At 41.4% G+C, this 19,980-nt stretch overlaps 1 long non-coding RNA gene across 1 annotated transcript; it reads left to right on the top strand.

The window, feature by feature from the left end:
- The first annotated feature begins 16,296 nt into the window (after positions 1 to 16,296).
- Positions 16,297 to 17,539, top strand: LOC117892156. Its single transcript, XR_004648705.1, has 3 exons — positions 16,297 to 17,003; positions 17,080 to 17,273; positions 17,329 to 17,539. It is a non-coding gene; the product is annotated as an uncharacterized LOC117892156 (long non-coding RNA).
- Positions 17,540 to 19,980: the final 2,441 nt, after the last annotated feature.

Below are 19,980 nucleotides of genomic sequence, written 5' to 3'. Positions count from 1 at the left end.
ATGTATGTGGTGTATATACGTATATGAATAGGACACAACCAAATTTTGACAGTTGACAGAATAGGGAAACTACATAAGTATGTATGTACAGTGGCTTAATTCTTCGGTCAACATATCACTTTCGACTTGCATTCCCATCGACTCACACTTGGCACATAACTTGAGGCGAAGGAACGAACCCGTACGAATTCAATTGGAATGATGTTTTTTGGAAGTTAAGTCAGAATTCCGAAAGTGAATCTCAGCTCTCAAGTTTGATGCTCGACAGCTATTCCAAGTCCAAAGCCCGGAGACTGACAAATGTGTAAAAATATTGCTGCCTAAACGCATTCCTTACATGTGTTCATAAATAGAAATTTACATATGTACGTATGTCTATATGTACATACATACATACGTACATAAACGCATAAAGTTTCGTGTTTGAGATTGATATATCACATTGAAGTTCGTATATTCTTTTAATTCTGTCTTGTATCTTTGTACATACATATGTATGTATGTAATTTCAGTTCGTTTAGCTTTGCAATTCAATTGGGCTTCGAATTTTTGACGCTTTTGCTAAATTGGAAAGTGTTGAAACGGGCAAAAGGACCGGGCAGAGTATAGTCTCAATTTGCAACATACAATAAATTGAATGAAAAGTGTGTAAGGAGTCTTCAACATCAGCACAACGACCAGGCGGCGGAGACGAGCACTAAGAAAGCAAGAAAATGTAAATGAAAGTTAAAGAAAATGTAATAATAAAAACATCAGCATAAAGTGAAACGCATAAAATCAAATGAAATGTACAAGAAAGCCAACGGGCAGGCACCCACCTGACCTCCTATATTACGTGTCCTTGTGATTTTCCTGTGAATTGGCCTGGGCTCTTACCAGGTCGTGGTCCGGGTCCTGGTTCGGTTTCAGGTCCTTCTCCAGTTGCTGTGGATGTGGAATACGGATTCGGATGCGGCTGCTGGTCTCGTGTAAGTACAAAATAGCGTCGCGTAATCACATTGCGCTGCATGGCTGTGTCCTGAGAGCGGCAGGATATGCTCAATTGAACATGTTGATTGCTGACAGAGAGAACCACCACCCAACAACCAGCAGTCAGCATCCAGCACCTTCCATTCCCGTCCGCTGCAAATGAGGAGTCAATTGAAAATCAAGTTAGAGCTTGCTTTAATAGATTTAGTTCTCCAGAGCATCAGCAGAAGGAGCAGGAGATGGAGAAGCATCAGACGAGATTCAAAAGATGCCGAGGCTGGTGCTTTACATCTCTGCCAATCATTCCTGGCCCCGGCTTTATAATAAAACTCCGGAACTTCCACTTACTCACCTTTGTGGCTGCATCCATGGGTTTGTGCTTGAGTACACCTAGACAGACACTTAAAGGAGCGTGGAAGAGTGTATAAAGTAAATTAGAGAGTTGCAGCCCTATCGACACATCACTCACCACTAGAGCGCAACTATGAGAACGGCCCTCTCCGGAACAAACAGAAAATTGTAGCCTCCCCGACCTCTGTTGCAGAATCCAAGCCACCACAAACACACACAACACAAACAGACGCCTCGAGGACGTTCACACTAATAAAGATGAGACAGCAACAAAAAATTCAGTCTGGTCCCACAAATATGGAAGCGATGGAGCTATTCATGCATATGTTCATATATATGTATACATACATACGTACATACATGGATGTGTAAACCTTTCAAATAAGTTATGCCAACTGTGTATTATTTTAAGCAACATTGTATATATGTGTAGATGTGCATATTTACATGAATTGGCTTAATTTCAGCCGTCTATTGAAAGTACGAATGACAATGACGATTGGCCACACAGTCCGCACCAACCAGTTTTTTAAACACATATCATAGTTACGAATATGAATACTCGGCTTTTTTTTTTTTGGAAAATACCACAATGTGACCTTAAGTGATTTCATTGATCTGGTAGCGCTGATCAGCTTTCGAGGCTATCGATATTCTTTCCAATGTTTGTGCAAACAATGTGTACTGTACTTGTTTACAACCAGAAATATGAGAAAAACAGCGTTAATGGAGAACAATACTAACAGGAGTTACATCTTGGAGAAACTCCGAAAATTATATTCGCTTCAAATGAGTCAACGTTCTCGAGGTGGGCTGCGGCATTGCCATTTTTATACCCGGTACTCGAAGAGTAAATAGGGTATATTGTATTTGTGCGGATAACGGTTGTATGTAACGCACAGAAGGAAACGTTTCTGACCCCATAAAGTATACACATATATTCTTGATCAGCATCAATAGCCGAGTCTATGTCTGTCTGTCTGTTTGTCCGCCTGTCCGTCTTGTTTTTCGGCTAGTTCTCAGAGACTATAAGAGCTAGAGCCACCAAATCTATCAGATCACCAAATTGGGATCCGATTGGATCAGCCCCGTCCCGCAGCTTATATCTGTTTTTTTTCACATTCTCTCATTCTCACTCTGCTTCTGCAGTGTGCGGACTCTGTGTACAATTTGACAAAAAACCGCTAAGGTACAGATGTAGTACTGAGTACCGGGTATAAAAGTTGTGACGCGTAAGAAGCGTCTCACACGTCCCTTTTCGATTCCATTAGGGTAGAGAAGCAGGGGGCTGCTCGTGTATTTTCCGTGGACGCTGGCGATGTGCCGCAGGTAGCGAGGAAGGTGGTTAGCCAGAAGCTCCATCTCTCGATCGCAAGCGACAGTCACAACGATAATCCAAAGTATTACTGGGAGAGCTGGGAGTGTAGCGTACGCCGAAGGTGGTCGACATTCTCTGCGATCAGATGATTTCACATCCAGAAGAGATTTGGTGTATGGATGCGCGCACGCTCAAGCGTGAGCAAATTAGGTTTAAGTCAACCTTCCGATTATTGGATACGTTTGTCATACATTTCGACGTTGCTTTTCCTGCGGGGGCCAACGCAATGGTCGTCAACACCAGTCCATGGCATCCGACTACGCACTGGAAGCAGACAGTCCTCCACGTCGTCCAACATCTGCCAGTTACCCAGGCGACTATTTATGTAGTGCTATCTCAATTTGGCATGGAACCAGAGATCTGGACATTGACATTGACTGGAGCATCTCCAACAAGATGGTAAGAATTAAGAATCACCAACAAAGATTTGGCATGTATGTACGGCTGGTCCCAGCCACATGACCAAGCTCAGGTCCAGAAGGTCCACAGGCCGAGCCCAATAACGAGGACGAAATACAGTGAGATGTATGTAAATTGTGGGCTTTTACATTTTTCATTCCTTTATATACAATGCGTGTGCATTCTTGTCCTTGCTTTTCTTTATGAGAGCATTAATTTTATGTGAGTTTAAATATAAACCATATTAAAACGTATAATTTATATAACCTTAGTGCATTTTAATTTTAATGTATCTATTTTACGTACATATGTATGTTGGACCCGCCAGAGCTGTCAATGACTGAATGAGTAGCGACTTGAATGTTTCAGCAAATTGGTGCATGAATCATTGAATGTGCGCATGAAGTGCACTGCTATAAAGTGTAGCCAGAGGTACTCCACTCTCGACATGGACATCGTCATCGCCATCGCTATCGTCAACATTCTGTCCCCTGTCTGTGGGCAGGACTAAAAGGATGACGGGTGATTGGACGCCTGTGGTCCTGGCTCCCATGTGTGCGACAGGCGATGGCACATGGCGTTGCCTTGTGTTGTGAAACTGCCTTTGTAGCTTAATTGAATTTAAGTGTGACGCACAATATGCAATATTGCAAAATGATTCATCACATATGTATATATATGTATCCCCATACCCATACCCATTTCCATCCACATCAGCATCCTCACATCCACTTTGCAGCGTGCTCTTGGCCGGGGCAAAGTGCATTTGACTTTGTTGCACGATTTGTCGCCGTACTTGAAGCGTTGGCGAACCATCCAACATCTGCCACTTGCCCAAAACGTCAACGGAAGGCCCTTGACTAAAACTACAACTACAAGAGTTGATATCGGATGGGTCCCTGGTATTATTATGTGCGCAGCTCGACCAACTTTGTTACCCGCCGCAGGAATAGTTGTGTTAATTGCCTCTGGCGAAAATCCCAGTCGGTCCGTCCCGTTTCTGCTGCTGCTCTGAAAGCCGAAGTGAAACAATAGAATGAAATTTGAAATTATTCGTTTAAAAACAATAGCAGTGTTTCAGAGTGGAGTGAGTTGTACTATGATAACATAGTGCAAACAGAGCGAGGCATACAAAGAAGGACCAAAGAAAATTGTAAAGAAAGCTGCCCAGAAGTCATGGTGTCAGTGCTTGCTGTCCGCAATATTCTCCCCAAATAATCAGACAAAATTAATATTAAACCCTAAGTCAGAGCTCGCTGAACCCTCACTGATAAGGTGAGCGAATGAAAGAGTGCGTGCATATTTTAAGGTGCCAATCGGTACCACTCCCTCAGCTATGCCTAGCTGTAGAGCAGCGCTCGGCACCCATACAAAGAACGCGCCGCTTTTGCGTTTGTTTGTGAAGACGCACTCAAAACGGATCCCTGCAGTACTGGCGGTGGCGATTGACCGTGCACGAACTTCGCACTAGGCTGATCCGTACATGGGTAATTTCCGAAATAATCCTATGGCAAACGAACCACTGGGTATTTACATCACTAACCCTTACATGGGTACCCATGTATGTAACCTTTTCATGGGTACTTACATCACCAACCCTATCATGGGTACCCATGTAGGTACCCTTTTCATATCGCTAGTTCGCGGTAAACGAATTGGTGTCGATTGACCCTTTTTGCGGACATCAAAAAACGATATGATGAAATTGCTTAGGGTTAGCAAAGTGAATAGTGGTGGTTTACCAATAGGACTTATATCACCAGTTAGGAACTAGTACGCAGTACTAGGAGGGAACATTTCAATGAATTGGTATTGGTACGAATGCAGTACGCGTGTACTGCAGAACGCGTATACGCGAGCTTTAGCTACGCGGCAGAGCCTTGTCCTATACCCTTTAGATAGGGCCGTGCCGAGCCCTGGTTTAATGTCACTTTAAAAAGTTAAAGCCACTGTTCTCCCGTTCCGTTACGGCATACAAGCAAACAGTGCTAAACAAACAACCTGGATGTACAGTTTTACCTTCCTGCGGTTTCGTCCAGCGTATGACCTCCGCTCCATCGGATGGCAAATAAAAAGCACTGATCGAAAATCGATGTGCATAAAATAGTAGGCAACAAGTGAGCGAAATAAAACAAAAAAATACACAAAAATAGTGTCTAAAGCGATAAAAAAACGAAAGAAGAACAAATAGAGACAGCAAGAAACGTGAACCAGTCAATTCCACATTAGGACATGGCCAAATGCAGGACAAGGGCCAAAGGTAGGGCCGACCCCATCTATCTCAACAAAATAGTACAAAACATGTCACACAAGAAATGTACCACAAAAAGTTCTGGAGAAGAAGAAAAATTGTTTCGGCCGCTTTTAGCGACGAACTCAAACACTTTTAGAGGTTGTTAGTGGCTTTGTCGGGTGGATTCTTCATGGTCTGCTCAGGCTATGGTCTGGTCTTGGCCTGGCCTATCATGGCTCTGGCCCTATCTCTGGCTCTTGGCTATTCCAGCAAATGTCGTCGCGCAGACTTGCAAACTGTGCACATGGCTGTACCATACTTCGAACGCCACATAGCCGATAACGCCGGCTTCCGTTGGCCGACTACCAGGGACCAACACCCTAACAGTCCCGACTGCTGGTAAAGCTTTAAATATACTGTCTTCAGGCTTTTAATTTATCGTCGCGGCCATTTGGGCAATACGTTCCTGCTGCAAACATTTCCGAGACCATGCAGACTATTGGGCGAAAGGCAGAGAGTTATGAATACTCTGGGCTGGTTAAATTTACTAATTGACTAGGCTTAGTTATTAACATTCCACGCAAGAGATTTCATTCTATTGAAAGGAATGCTGGGGTGTGTTATGAGTCGAATAGCAATGTGAAAAATAATAAGGACAGTTGGCATAACTTACTTTTCTTAAAACTTGAGTGCTTCTAAAAGTTTTTGAGAATTTCTAAGATTTTAAGTAGTTTTAGCTATAGAACCATTTAAATAGCTAAGTACAGGTACACAACTTTTATACCCGGTACTCAGTCAGTATTTACATACTTATGTACTATGTATTTACATTCATATACAAATACATATGTACGTTTGTAATCACATACATACATACATATGTATGTTACATTATGATTTTTCCGAATCTTAAATTTTACATTTTTTATACATCTGGTATCTACACCTATGTGTACATCACCTCTCACAACAACACGCCCTCTTAGCTCGCCTCGTAACAGTATCGATATCACAGCTATCTGGATGCTAAATTTGGTGGCTCTAACTTTTATATCATCAAGGCGGACGGACGAACGGACGGACAGACGGACGGACAGACAGACATGGCTATATCGATTCGGCTATTGATGCTGTTCAAGAATATATAGACTTTATGGGGTCGGAAACGTTTCCTTCTCTGCTTTACATACATCCGTTATTCCGCACAAATACAATATATGTACGCATTTACTCTTCGAGTACCGGGTATAAAAATATTGTTTGGTTTTGGGTATCCCTATCCATATATGTAGATATAATATCAAATTTGTTATTAAATTTTGAACGTTACACTAATTTACTTTTAATTCATGGAGTGCAAGCATTAAACAACTAAGAAATATTAAGATCACCTCAAATTTCCTGAAAATTGACATTTTACAGAGCATTTTATAAAGTAAGGCCGTATTATTTTTCACATGACTTTATGTGTGTATGTCTTATGCTCAATATATTCTGGACTGGCTTAGTGTGTATAAAAATATCCTAACATATGTATTTTCCGAATCAATATTTTGGAAAAACCTATTCACCTCATACCTCAGAGGATATTGTGATGTATTGTGATGTTTCCAGGACAGTCAGGCCTCATTAAGAAGCGACATTAAAGCTTAAGCTAAATTTTTGATCAAACGGAACTTGGCTGGTAGCGGAACATTCAATTTATTCGATTGCCACAGCGACGACATCATCTGGAAAATACAATTTGCAGCGCTAGCAGTTATCAAATAAGCCGAGGCTAATAATAAATTGAATCAACTTTAATTCTCATTAAATTTTTGCTGTATTCTCTGCGGTAGGACATTGCCCCGGACTCCTGTTTCCGATTCCCACCCTCCGCTTTCCTACATTCATATGTACATACATACCAATGCGAGCCTCAATGGGTAGCTTCTGGTTGCAATGGAGGGCTGGAAGAACATCATTTCACGCGGAAATCAAAGACGCTTCCTTATTTTTCTTTAGATTAAATTGCAGGAAGTTACTTTCCAGTGACAGTGCCCGGCACTCCGTCACAGTGCGCGTCTCCAGAAAACTTCTTATCTCTTTCAGCGCACTGCAATTTCTAATATTAAACTCCGGACAGGTAAGCAGCAGGAGCCACAGCCACAGCCAATGCCAGGGACGAAGACGGAACATCCCTTGACCTCGGATATTGAGAGGAGCAGCAAAATCTCAACTGCTACTTATCGAGCTTAGAGCTCTTTCATTTTGGCGTCGTTGCCACGGAAATTCATCAAAATCATATAAACATGTTCACTGCTTGCGCTGTACCCATCTATCCCATCCCATCCACCCATTTAACCATCCTTCCTTCCAAAGACCCCAATACCCCCTGCTCGGTTCTTTCGAAATTCTCCTCACAAATCGCGACTACTTCTGAGGCTCTGTGGCATTAGCAGGCAGCATTGCGGTCTATCGTTGGCCAAAAACTTTGCATGGACCATCTGCATGTTTTCTTACGCGGTAATCTGCTTGTTGTTGTTTTTGTTGGTTGGGCTGCCAGTGGCACTTGAGCAATATTTGATTTTCTTCTTTGATGCCATTAGTTTTTCTTTTATTCGTTTTTCTTCCTTCCCTTCCTTCAATTGCGTTTTAATGTTTTTGAGAGCAGTTTGGCAGTATCAGAAAGAAACCTCTGTCTTTATGTTCTGATTAATATTAAGACTATATTTTTAAACCTGTTCTTTTTGAATCTGTCTTCTTTCTATCTTATTTGGTGCAGTGTACTTGTCAATTCGATATGTTCTCAGTCTGTTCGACAATTACTTCCTTATTAACTTGACATACATACATATATATGTGTTAATGTGTACATGTCCAGAACTCTAAATGGCACAGCCAGGGTATTTAATTCCTCGACTTGTCTATTGTTGTGTTTTCTTATTTTTGAGTGTTGTTTTTTTTACCCATCGTCCCTTAGCCGCTCTTACCTATTTGTAGCCTCAGTCGTGGTCCCGTAGTCCGTACCCTGCACTATGGGTAAAAAGCCCGATTTTTTTGCATTAATCCAAAAAATAAAGCTACACCTCTACAAATTGACACGAATGTTCGTTAGACCATAGTGGATTTTCGGAAACAAAACTTAGTCATTTGGACCCCGCCTACCTCCCGCCCCCATACGAACTGGAACTCATTTATGTACGTCGTATATATTATAAAAAAAACTATTCAAAAGATTAATTACTACAAAAATACATATATTTGATTGACTCATTGAATGATTGATTTGTTAAATGTAATTTGATTGGAATTGCTAAAACGTGCGATTGCACCTCGCTTAGTACTTGTTTAACTAAGCAATAAATTGGATAATTTTCGTTTAAATTGTAATAGTTTCATCTTTAGTTAGTCAGTTTTCGTCAGTTGTTTCTAAAGTACAACATTTTATTGCGTCTGCGTTACGATAGTTGTTGCTCCAGACCTCCAGCAGCATGAGTGAACTCAAAAGCATCTGCAAAATATGAAATATTCCGAAAAGGGGCAAAATCGTGCAAAAAGCATTAACACCACATGATTCTATAAAAGTGGTGTGCTGAACAAAGGTAATAAGTATTCCACAGAACACACGTGCAATTGTTAGTACCAAGCTAAAAATGCACACGAAGAGAACTTTGGACAATTCAATAACTACACACAACCATCAAGAAACATGTACTAACAATTCATTTAAATACTTCAAACTGTTCTTTAAAATTTGGAAATTCAGCTAAAATTAAAGCTGCAAGTTCTTCGATGTTTCCCGCACTTTTTCACAAGTCCTCTGAATCAGCTCACTTTAAATGCGCGCAAAAAATGTATGGTAGTCTGTAAAAATCTTCTAAAACTAGTTTTATTCTATCTTGATATTTAGGAATCCGAAAACTTAAGTCGCATTTAAATATTTTACCAAAAAAGAAAGTATATTAATGACGAAAATTCGGGCTTTTTACCCATAGTGCCCTGGCGCTCTCCAAGATAAACTTTTGTAAATGAAATTGCAAAATATATTTCTTTTGCCTGCCCTACCCTGCTCTTGCTCTTGATGCTGAGCCTGCTCTTGTGCCACCTTCGAGTCTCTCTTTTGTCCACTTGACAGCTCAAGCAGATAATGCGTTTTGCGACTGTTGCATTTCTGTGCCACCGAACGGAACGGAATGGATTCGAAGAGAACGGGTTTTGAGTGGAATGGATTGAAATGGTCAGGACGAGCCTGGGAGTGGTCTGAGTATTGGTAAGCACCCCTCCTGGTGCTTAGAAACCATTCGTGTAATCAAAGCTACAATGCCAAACCAGTCAAGGCAGCATCGCCACCCAAAGCAATCCGATTTCGGTGGCACCTGGAAAAACAGTTATCAGTATTACCTATCCTTCCTCTCCTCCCCAATGTTTACAGTGAGTAGATAAACAAAAACAATCACAGATGATGTGTTCTAGAGATGTGCAATGGGTCGTGACCCCAAATGAGGTGATTAATGTGACGGTTGGAAGAGACATACGTCGACGTCACTCTCTAATGATGTGTGTCCTCCAAGAGATGGCTGTCACAAACCAGAGACCAAATCGTAACACCTGGGAAACACAATGTGATCGTATAGATGAGGGACGTGGTTTAAGTGCTAAGAAGTTTGTACAACTTATCTGAATTGAATTCAGATAGCTGAAAGATTTCTAGTTCCGATCTATTAATCCATACATTCATACGTATGGAGATGTGCTGCTTCATCTCTAGTCGTACATTCTATTAAGGCCATCCTGACACGACTTACCAACCCAGCAACGCCCTCCCATCTACAGAACTCGAAGGCTTGCTCTTTGGATCACGTACATATGTTGAATAATAATTGAAAAAAGGTTGGTATCATCACCCACTCACAAAAAGAAACTGTGTGACAGAGAGAAAAGATGAAGTGGAGAGAGTAAGGAGGGAGCGCAATCTCAGTTGCATTTTAATTACCAAATCAAAAATCAGAGAAGCGGAAATACTTATGAATTTCTTATGAGTGTTCAGCAGAACGTCTCCTTTTGCAAGACAGCGCCCACGCCGCAGAGGAAAATAATTTCAAACCAGTCGGTACATTGTGAGTCGCTGCCCTTATAATACCTTGTACTCAGTTAATATATACTATATACGCTATTAAGCCTGTACCTTCCTGAATTTTTGTATTGCTGCTTTCAAAGCCATAGATTGATTTATTGGACAAAGCACATCCTTTTTGTTCCAATTTCCATGCGTGCAGAAAACGCATATTGGGGTAGCATGGATGTGTCTTTGTAACTTAAACTTGTATTTCATTGTGTGGGATATTATAGAAGTCTGCATATTTTATTTTATATATATTTTATTGCTCTACATCCAAAAGTCTCTTTAGAAATAGTACTTAAACAACAAATAGTACACCCCTAAACTCTTTGAGTACTAGGTAGACAAATATGGAAAAAAGAGCAACAAAAATGTTGGCAAAGGAGAAGCAAGAGAGCAAACGGTAATGCTGGATGTGGGGTGCCTCAGTTGTAAAGGTGTTTCCACTTTCCTCTTTTTCGCCTCCATTTTCCGATCCGCAGCAAAACAGAGGAAGAGGGCTGGTGATAAGTATTTTATGGTCGAACAAAAACAAGAAGGGACGTGTGAGATGCTTCTAATGCGTCACAACTTTTATACCCGGCACTCAGTACTACATCTGTACCTCAGCGGCTAATATCAAATTTAAAATTTTTCATTTATCTGTCATCGCTGCATCACTTCTAACGCCAACACGCTTCTTTAGCTCGCCCCCCTCCCCTAGAGTAGCAAACTGCACGCAGAAGAGTGTGGAATGAGAGATTAGAATGAGTTAGATTACATATGTACATATGTAGAAAAAATGTAAAATTTTAAACCACTAAGGTTCAGATGTACTACTGAGTACCGGGTATAAAAGTTGTGACGCGTAAGACGCGCTGTAAACGTCACATCTCGTTTTTATGTTGTAGCCAGCTAAAGAATTTTTGGCAGGATTTCCATCCGCTGGTAATTTGTCTTCTGCTGCTGCTGCTACACATATTTGTGCTTAACAATTATTTATTTATGAGGTTAACATCATTCAGATGCTGCGACGGCGGCCTCTTTATGAATACATAAATGACTGGGGTCCCCATGCCGCCATGCCACACATGCCACATGATGGCCGTTAGATTGGCTGGCTGCCCAAATGACCGTTGCAAATTTGATTGCATTTACATATGCAGATCCTCGGTGAAAGCCATGGAGAGGCGTGGGTCAGGTGTCAGATGGCAGGTGGGAGAGCTGTACACTTTGTAACTGCCACAAAGCCGTCGTTGTTATTCTCGTGCTAAACCTTGGGCTTAACCTCGCGGATGCCCCAAGGGCTGGGGTGGCGTTGCCTATCATTCATTTTCAGTCACAGATCACAATAAATATTTTCATTTTTTCGAATGAACGCACTGTAGTTCCAACGATTGAAAGGTGAATGGTACTCAAACTTTCGATACTTATATTCGTATAATCCGTTTAGTCGAATATTGAAAATCCAAGCTTCATTATAGATAAATCGGACTTTTCATTTGGCCGTGTAATGGTATATGGTATGTACATACATATGTACTTGCCCCAAAAACTGTTGCTGCCTCAGCAAAACGGATCTCACATCTCAAAAGCACAGCTATACCCCCAGCCCGCATGCCTCGGGCCCAGTTAGATTCTGCAGAAGGAAGACTAGAGGAACATTGTTTGGGTTCTGCTCATTTGGTTTTGGCTTATTGGAATGGCGAATTGGCAATTTTCTGCACTTGCCGCGCGTAACAACTGAATATTGAATATGAAGCGATTGCTTGGCGGCTTCCCCTGGCACGTCCATAAATATTTGATGCCATACATATACTCGGATACAGAAACGGAAATGCAGACACAAATGCTGATACAGACACATGCACGAAGTACAGATACTCGTACAAGAAGAAAAATGGTTGTAATTGTGCACTACTCATATGCGATACTGATATGGTCTGGTCCCTGGATCGAAAGGGGCGAGATTTCATACGAGCTCGCCTAAATTCAGTTGGAGTCAGAGTCAGAGCCTCCTCCTATCCATGCATTATTCAGCGGAGTGGGCCTGCGGAGTCGGTTACTGTACATCGCAATATTCTTATTTAGTTTCATTGTGCTTTCCTCAGATACGAGTATCTACCACAAAAGGCATAAATATTTTAGCACCTTTGAACCCTGCTCCACGTTTCATCCATTTCTTACTGGCAGAATAAACATCACAGCAAATATTTAAAATTATATCAAGTATGAGTGTGGGCATGAATTAGGAATTGGATTAGATCAGGGCTCTGCCGCGGCGCTGCCGCTTACGTACACGTTTATTCCAGTGATTCGTACCAATACCAATGTGTTTCAATGTTCCGTTTTGCGGAACTTTATATGGACTTGGTCGAAATCTAAGCTAAGATCAAAATATATATATTATACATGCTGTTTTGTAACTCATCGTATGGCCATATGAAAATGTGTAAACTTTCGTCGATGTTTTGACCCATAAAGATCCCAAATTGCAGACATCTAGGCATCATTTGCCATTCTCCTACAAATATTTCTTTGAGGACGGAAAACAGTTGCCTGCCACGGGATCATTAAATGAGACCGAAATGTCGACGTGTGAGAGTGGAGCAGTGGGGGCTGTTGGGAATGGGGAAGGTTAAGGAAAATGTGTTTGCCAAATATGCCGACCGGCTCATAAAATGCAATGTTGAAATAAAAATAAATTCACGCGGGTGCGACAAACCAAATGACAAGCCCATTAAGTCCACATACAGATACGCAGAAACACGCGCACCTACATATGCGTATGGCAATCTATTCTCGTGTACACACTGATCCACCTGCAGTCAGGCGAGGCGGAGAGCCTTGGAGTGTGCCCCAGCCTGTAATCGTAACTTTTGCAATGATTTCGACATTAGATTTTATTTGCACTTTCTTCGAAATTTTGCGCATTCCAAAAACACACAAGAATAAGAAAGGAAGGTTAAGTTCTGTGCCGACGCTGGGGATGCCCTTGCAGGTCGATAGCTTCTGTGACGTAAATATCTTAAAAAAGCTGTGAGCACAGGTAAAACGTTTACAGTTTGCCTGCAGCAAATTCCAGGACTACTTAAAATTGTTTTTGGCTTTTGCGAAGTCGTGGTTCTATACAATTACTTATCTTGAAACGAAAAACTGCATGGCTAATTAAGAGGTAGGAGTGCTAAACCTCTTGTGAAAATTAACGTTTAACGCCGAGGGATATCGACACGTTCATATACACATGTACATATGTACATATCAGGCATTCTGACAATGAACATTGGGCCCAAGTACATGTTGACATGTTCTCTGACCTATTTGCGCTACAATAGCCCTCTGTAAGGGCATAATCAAGGAGCACAAAGGGGCAGGCAGAGCGAATGTGAGTGCCAGCAGTGTGGTAGCTGGTGGGGTTGGTGGTGGTTGCCGGTGGTGACTATCGTTTTAAAGCGACTAAAAAATATCCAAAGCACACTTGAGTTAAATCCAAGGAATATGCTCTACGTTGGACAGGTGGGCAGAATACTCTCACAGACGAGCGCACACCCAGCGAATCGGGCTTGGGGCGGCAGTATGGCAAGCAGCATCAGCAGAATATGTGCTATTACCGCAGACAGACAGACGGAGATACATTCAGCAACCGCATATGACATTTGCTAACCCAGCAAAACAGGCAGGAGCAAAAGCGGAAGCAGACGCGTGTGATAGTCATGGGGAGGATGATGAGAGTGGAGACGCTTCTTGAGGGAACAAGTATCTGTGGGAACAGAATGACCATTACACATAGACTTGGCTAGTTCGGCACATTTCTCGTCAGGGTTTCGGACACTGTTTGAGCATTTAAACGCTTATAAATATAAGCGAAACCACCGACAGCAGAGGCTTGGTAGAACAGTAAAGATGCGGGGGGCCAAGCTCAGAGAGATGGGTGGAGTACACATGTCGATATCGGCCAACTACGAGTATCATCCGCTTCCGGGCCTGGCCTTCTTTTTAGGACCCTTGGGTGGTCGTGGTCCCAGAAGCTTTTTCTGCGTCAGCATCTTCATCCGCAGAATCATCGGAGAGAAGCCTTGATGAAAAAGGTCATCAAAATATTAAATATATCTTGTAGGGGAAAGTAGGGAAATAGCATGGATCATCACTGGTTAACAGAATTCCCTGTTCGGTGGCGCTTAAAAATGCATTCCTATAGATAACTCCGAAAGTGGATCGTAAGCTTTAAGCTTTATGCATGCTTACAAAAGAGAGTCGCTGCACTGTTAGCACATGCAATCGAGGGTCGTGCGCTTATCTAGATAAGAGAGCTAGGTAGGGAGAGCATAGAACTGGACTTGACCGAAATTCCACTCAAGTCAGCGAAAAATCATACGATTGTACCGTTCAAGCTCCCAAAACGTCATCCGATATACGAGCTTTATGTTCGGTACAGACATGATGCAATTATATAACGAGGTCTCGTCGGCAGAACGGCTCCCCTTACAATGCTGTCAATAAGAGCGAGTGAAAGGGCTCTGCGTAGTAAGTGTGAGTGAAACGACAATGGAGTGTGCTGATTAACCCTTTGATGGCATGGGTTTTCTTTTTTTTATTTTGATTTTTAATAATTTAGGAAGCCCAGCGCGTAAGGGGCATCAGTGATAACACAAGTTTATCGCACTCTTTGGTGCGAATATATATATATGTATATATGTACATATATACATAAGTATAAATGTATATACATATGTATTCTTATTCTTATTATTCTTAAATTCTTATAAACAAAAATGAGCATATATTGTAAGTGGGCTAGATCGCTATAACATAAATTCTACTGTAGCTTAAGAAAACTTTGAAAATATTGAATTATGCTAATATCATGGAAGTATACATAAAAGAATTTATTTTTAAACACAGTTATAATATGATATAAATTCAGACGTGCGTCCGCAGACAAGCAAGATCTAAGTGGTAGGATGAAAACCGCATAAATGCTTTAGGGTCTATACGGTTCGATTTACCGGTATAGCATAGGATGGGAGGGTAAAGAAGAGGGATTCTCGACGACATCTGAGTTTCTCTTCATTCGAATAGAGTAGTTGATATTATCATCCCCCTTCCTCAAAAGCAAATACTTAGTCCACTTTCCATTCACTCAGTGCTGTGCAATCTGTGTTCTGTTTTTGAACTGAATGTGCTTCTTTTTAAATGTGCTCCTAAACATTATGCGAGTGTGTGTGTCCGTAAAAAACAAACGAAAGAGTAAAACGAGCCTCGAAAATCCGGCGAGCTTAGCTAGAGCATAGCTAGAGGTGCACACGAAATCTCTATGTACTAGTTTGGGTAAAATACATCTATCCCACACCTGCACGCTACAAATCTCGGCCGGACAGGTCAATCATTGAGAAATGTTTATGGGGGAGATCGTTAGAAAGCGAAATCCCTATTTTGAAATACTAAAAAAGGTCCACAAAAAAACGAGTAGGATCGCTTGTGAGACGCTTCGTTTGCGTCACAACCTTTTATGCACGGTACTCAGTCAGTATATAAATATGTATGTACATTGATGTGTGTACCCGGTACTCAGCCAGTATATATGTACATTAATTTGTATGTAACCTTACATACATACAACCATTTACATAACTTCTCATGTCAACACGCCGTTTTAACTTGTCCCCCTCCACCAGATCATCGCCCAGAGCCGCACACTGCATGAGGCAGAGTGTGCAGGCGAAAAGAATGATAACAACAAGCAAATAGAAGCAAAGCTGCTGTAGGGGGTGGTGAAGCCACTGGAAATTAATATCTTTATTATGGCTATAATAATGATCTGAGCCGATCCTAATTATATGGCCATACAATATACCCTATTTACTCTTCGAGTGCAGGGTATAATGACTAGATCCGCAGCCATGTCTTTGTGGCGTACGGCCTGTTCAACCAATTTTGACGCCCTAAATCGATTTAGGAATAAATTATGTTGAAAAAAAGGTTTTGCTTATTTTTGTGAAGACATGGAGAAAGCAGGCGACAAAGTGGCAGGCTAAATAAAAGCTTAAACTGCAGGCAGCCACAATGGAAATATAACTTTTCGTGTGAATTGTTTCGTAAAATATTTTTGTAGAAAGTTCGTCATATTTAAGCACGTCAGAACTCCAGGAAAATCTCTACAAGACAAAATTGGTTGGGTACGCCACAAAGACAAGGCTGCGGCCATGAAGAACTTCGTTGTGATGGGAGAAGTGATGACTGTGGAGGCGCGCAAAATGTTCTCAGCTCCATACAATGGCACTGAAACGGAAGGCAAAGTAATATACTACAAGATGCGGGGCACTTCTTTCGCTATTTGGACGAACTCACCATTGGCTGGAACCATAGCGTCAGAGCAGTCGCTGTGCTCTTACAATACCCTCACCCCTTTCGTTTAGGCCTCGGAATGAACTTTCTGTGTTCTACTACGACCATCGATAGACCTACGATAGTAGGCCATCGTTTTGGTACAGCCCGCTTTCGATGATGCCAGTGATGAACTGGATAAACTGAACTCATCATGCAGCTGCTGCGTGACAACCTCACACTATGGACATCTGGCTTGCAGCTACAAAGTAAGTCATATTATACCTATGTATGTACATACATATGTATGTATATATATGCATATGCACTATTCAAATATAATAGCGGCGTCAGATGACAACACCACAGTTGGCGTGAGCCTAAGAACCTGATTGAAGAGGGACAGGTGGAATGGATAAGTATTAATTTAAGTAGACATGCACCCGTCACTTAAACACCACCCTTTAGGACTGAATTATTTGAGAACAACACCATAAAGTTATGTGACAACCTCTCACCCCGTGCCGCCCGACATGCAGGTGAGCCATAAAAATATTTGTATTTAATTATACTTAACACTTGACGCTAATGTAGGTTATGGCCAGACGAAGGACATAAGCCACAAAAACATGGAAACAGAACTACAAAAAGGAATACCAAAACAGATCTCGAGAATAACAAGAACATTTACCGATATTTGAAAGGTTAAAATCTTGCAACAAAAACACGAAACCCAATCAATCAGAAGCAGCAACAACACAAAAAGAATCACATCAGACTTCCTTTTCCTCCATGAACGCCCTAGTTGTTATAAATAAATAGCCTAACAAAATAGTGTTTTTTATAATTGTGAAAATCAGAGACCAGCAAAATTAAAATGTGTAACACAAAATTGAGTATCAAGAATTTTTAGAGCTTTCGTTCACAGAAATATCCCTATCACTATTCCCTTGCTCAGCGGACCTAATGGTGATGCCACTTAACAATCAGTCTAATTTTACCCACATTACTCACTTGCTGCCGTGGAATCCAATTCCATTCATCCAATTACTCGAAAGAGTAATTACCTGCCTTTGCCGTTTGTTGCCTTAGCCCTGACCCTCTCAAAGAACTGTAAACTAATCCAAGACCGCGAATGGAATTCTTGGCCCAGCAAAGTGCTCAAAAATTAATAACCTCAGAGAACAGGAACCTGAAATTCACAATTATAGCCAGGGGAGGATGGGCGGCTCCTGTTCATTGGACTGGACCATGAATTATAAATATAAATTTAAATTAGAAAACAAATGAAAGCGAGCTAGCCCCTTCCAATCTTCCCTTCCCTGCAGAACAACACAGCATTTCGTCATTAACTTGGCCACAAAATCAGGCAAATTGGACACTAATCAAGGACTACATACATATGTCTAAGAGAAACGATACTGCAAATGAAATGTAGTATGTGCCAAAACCTGAATCAATCCTACATTTCTTGTATTATTATTAACTCAACATCTATCAAAATATTTTATTTAATTGTATTTATTTAGTATTTTAATTTACTATTTCACATATAATCGTTCTTAAGTATTAATATAAGACAGTATCAGGTAGGCCCCGGTTTTATACTTCTTATGCGTTTGAGCCAGTTTTGTGAGCATGTCTGTTTTTATACCCGGTACTCGAAGAGTAAATAGGATATATTGTATTTGTGCGAATAACGGTTGTATGTAACGCACTGAAGGAAAAGTTTCCAACCCAATAAAGTACATATATATATTCTTGATCAGCATCAATAGCCGAATCTATGTCTGTCTGTCTGTCTGTCTGTCCGTCTGTCCGTCCTGATGAGCGCCTAGTACTCAGAGACTATAAGAGCTAGAGCCACCAAATTTTGCATCCAGACTTCTGTATGCTCACACTGTTACAAGTGTATTTCAAAAACGAGAAGGGACGTGTGAGACGCTTCTTACGCGTCACAACTTTTATACCCGGCACTCAGTACTACATCTGCACTTTAGCGGTTATTTGTCAAATTTTACATTTTTTCTTCATCTGTCATCTACATCAACAACACTACTCACGCCAACACGCTCCTTTAGCTCGCCACCCGACAGACAGACATGGCTCAATCGACTCGGCTATTGATGCTGATCAAGAATATATATACTTTATGGGGTCGGAAACGTTTCCTTCTGTGCGTTACATACAACCGTTATCCATCAAATACAATATACCCTATTTACTCTTCGAGTACCGGGTATAATGAGCCACGCTCCTTCCGCCTCCGCAAAAGGGCGAAAACCTCCCAAATCTACCAAATTTTGAAGATAGCATAAAACTAAAAACGACCATATCTATCAGATCACCAAATTGGGATACGATTGGATGATTATTATAGCCACAATGAAGAAATTAATTTGCAGTGGCCAAACCCTCCCCGTCCCGCAGCTTATATTTGTTTTTTTCGCATTCTCTCATTCACACTCTGCCTCGCGCTGTTTATGGCCTCTGCCCCTGACACGTCTCTGCCACTGCCTCTGCCGCGACTCTGCCCTGACTCTGCAGTGTGTGTCTCTAGGGGAGGGTGGCGAGCCAAAGGAGCGTGTTGGCGTGAGCAGTGTTGTTGATGTAGATGAAAGATGAAGAAAAAATGTAAAATTTAACAAATAACCGCTAATGTACAGGTGTAGTACTGAGTGCCGGGTATAAAAGTTGTGACGCGTAAGAAGCGTCTCACACGTCCCTTCTCGTTCTACATAGTGTGGGCCCTTTTAGATCGCATCCCTTCCTTTTAGCCACACTTAACGAGGCAGAGTGTGCGAGCAAAAAAAAACAAAGCTGTTACAAGGGGTGGGTAAAACATACTTGATTCAGTGTGATATCACATGAATCTTCACCCAAATTTTTGTGACCCCATCTCTTATCTATCTTCTCAGAGACCGATAACGAGGCGTCAAACAAGTCGGACGGACAGACAGAAATAGTCATATCGACTCAGCTATTGATTCTGATCAAGAATATATATGCTTTATGGGCTCGGATACGTTTCCTTCTATGCGTTACATACATCCACTTTGTGCACAAAGTATACAAAGGGTATAAAAAGCGCATTTAACGTATGGTGCGAAGACAGCACAGCAGAATACATGAGTACGTGGGCGCCTTGTCCTATGCACAATATATAGAACCGTGCCGAGCTCTGATTTAATCCTTTGGGCTTTTTTAAATATGATACATTACTTTTAAACTTAACAAATTTTTAAA

This window comes from Drosophila subobscura, chromosome A, assembly GCF_008121235.1.
Source record: "Drosophila subobscura isolate 14011-0131.10 chromosome A, UCBerk_Dsub_1.0, whole genome shotgun sequence".
Classification (NCBI taxonomy): Eukaryota; Metazoa; Arthropoda; class Insecta; order Diptera; family Drosophilidae; genus Drosophila; species Drosophila subobscura.
The sequence above is the reverse complement of the archived record's forward strand: the minus strand, read 5'-3'. Positions and strand labels throughout refer to the sequence as shown.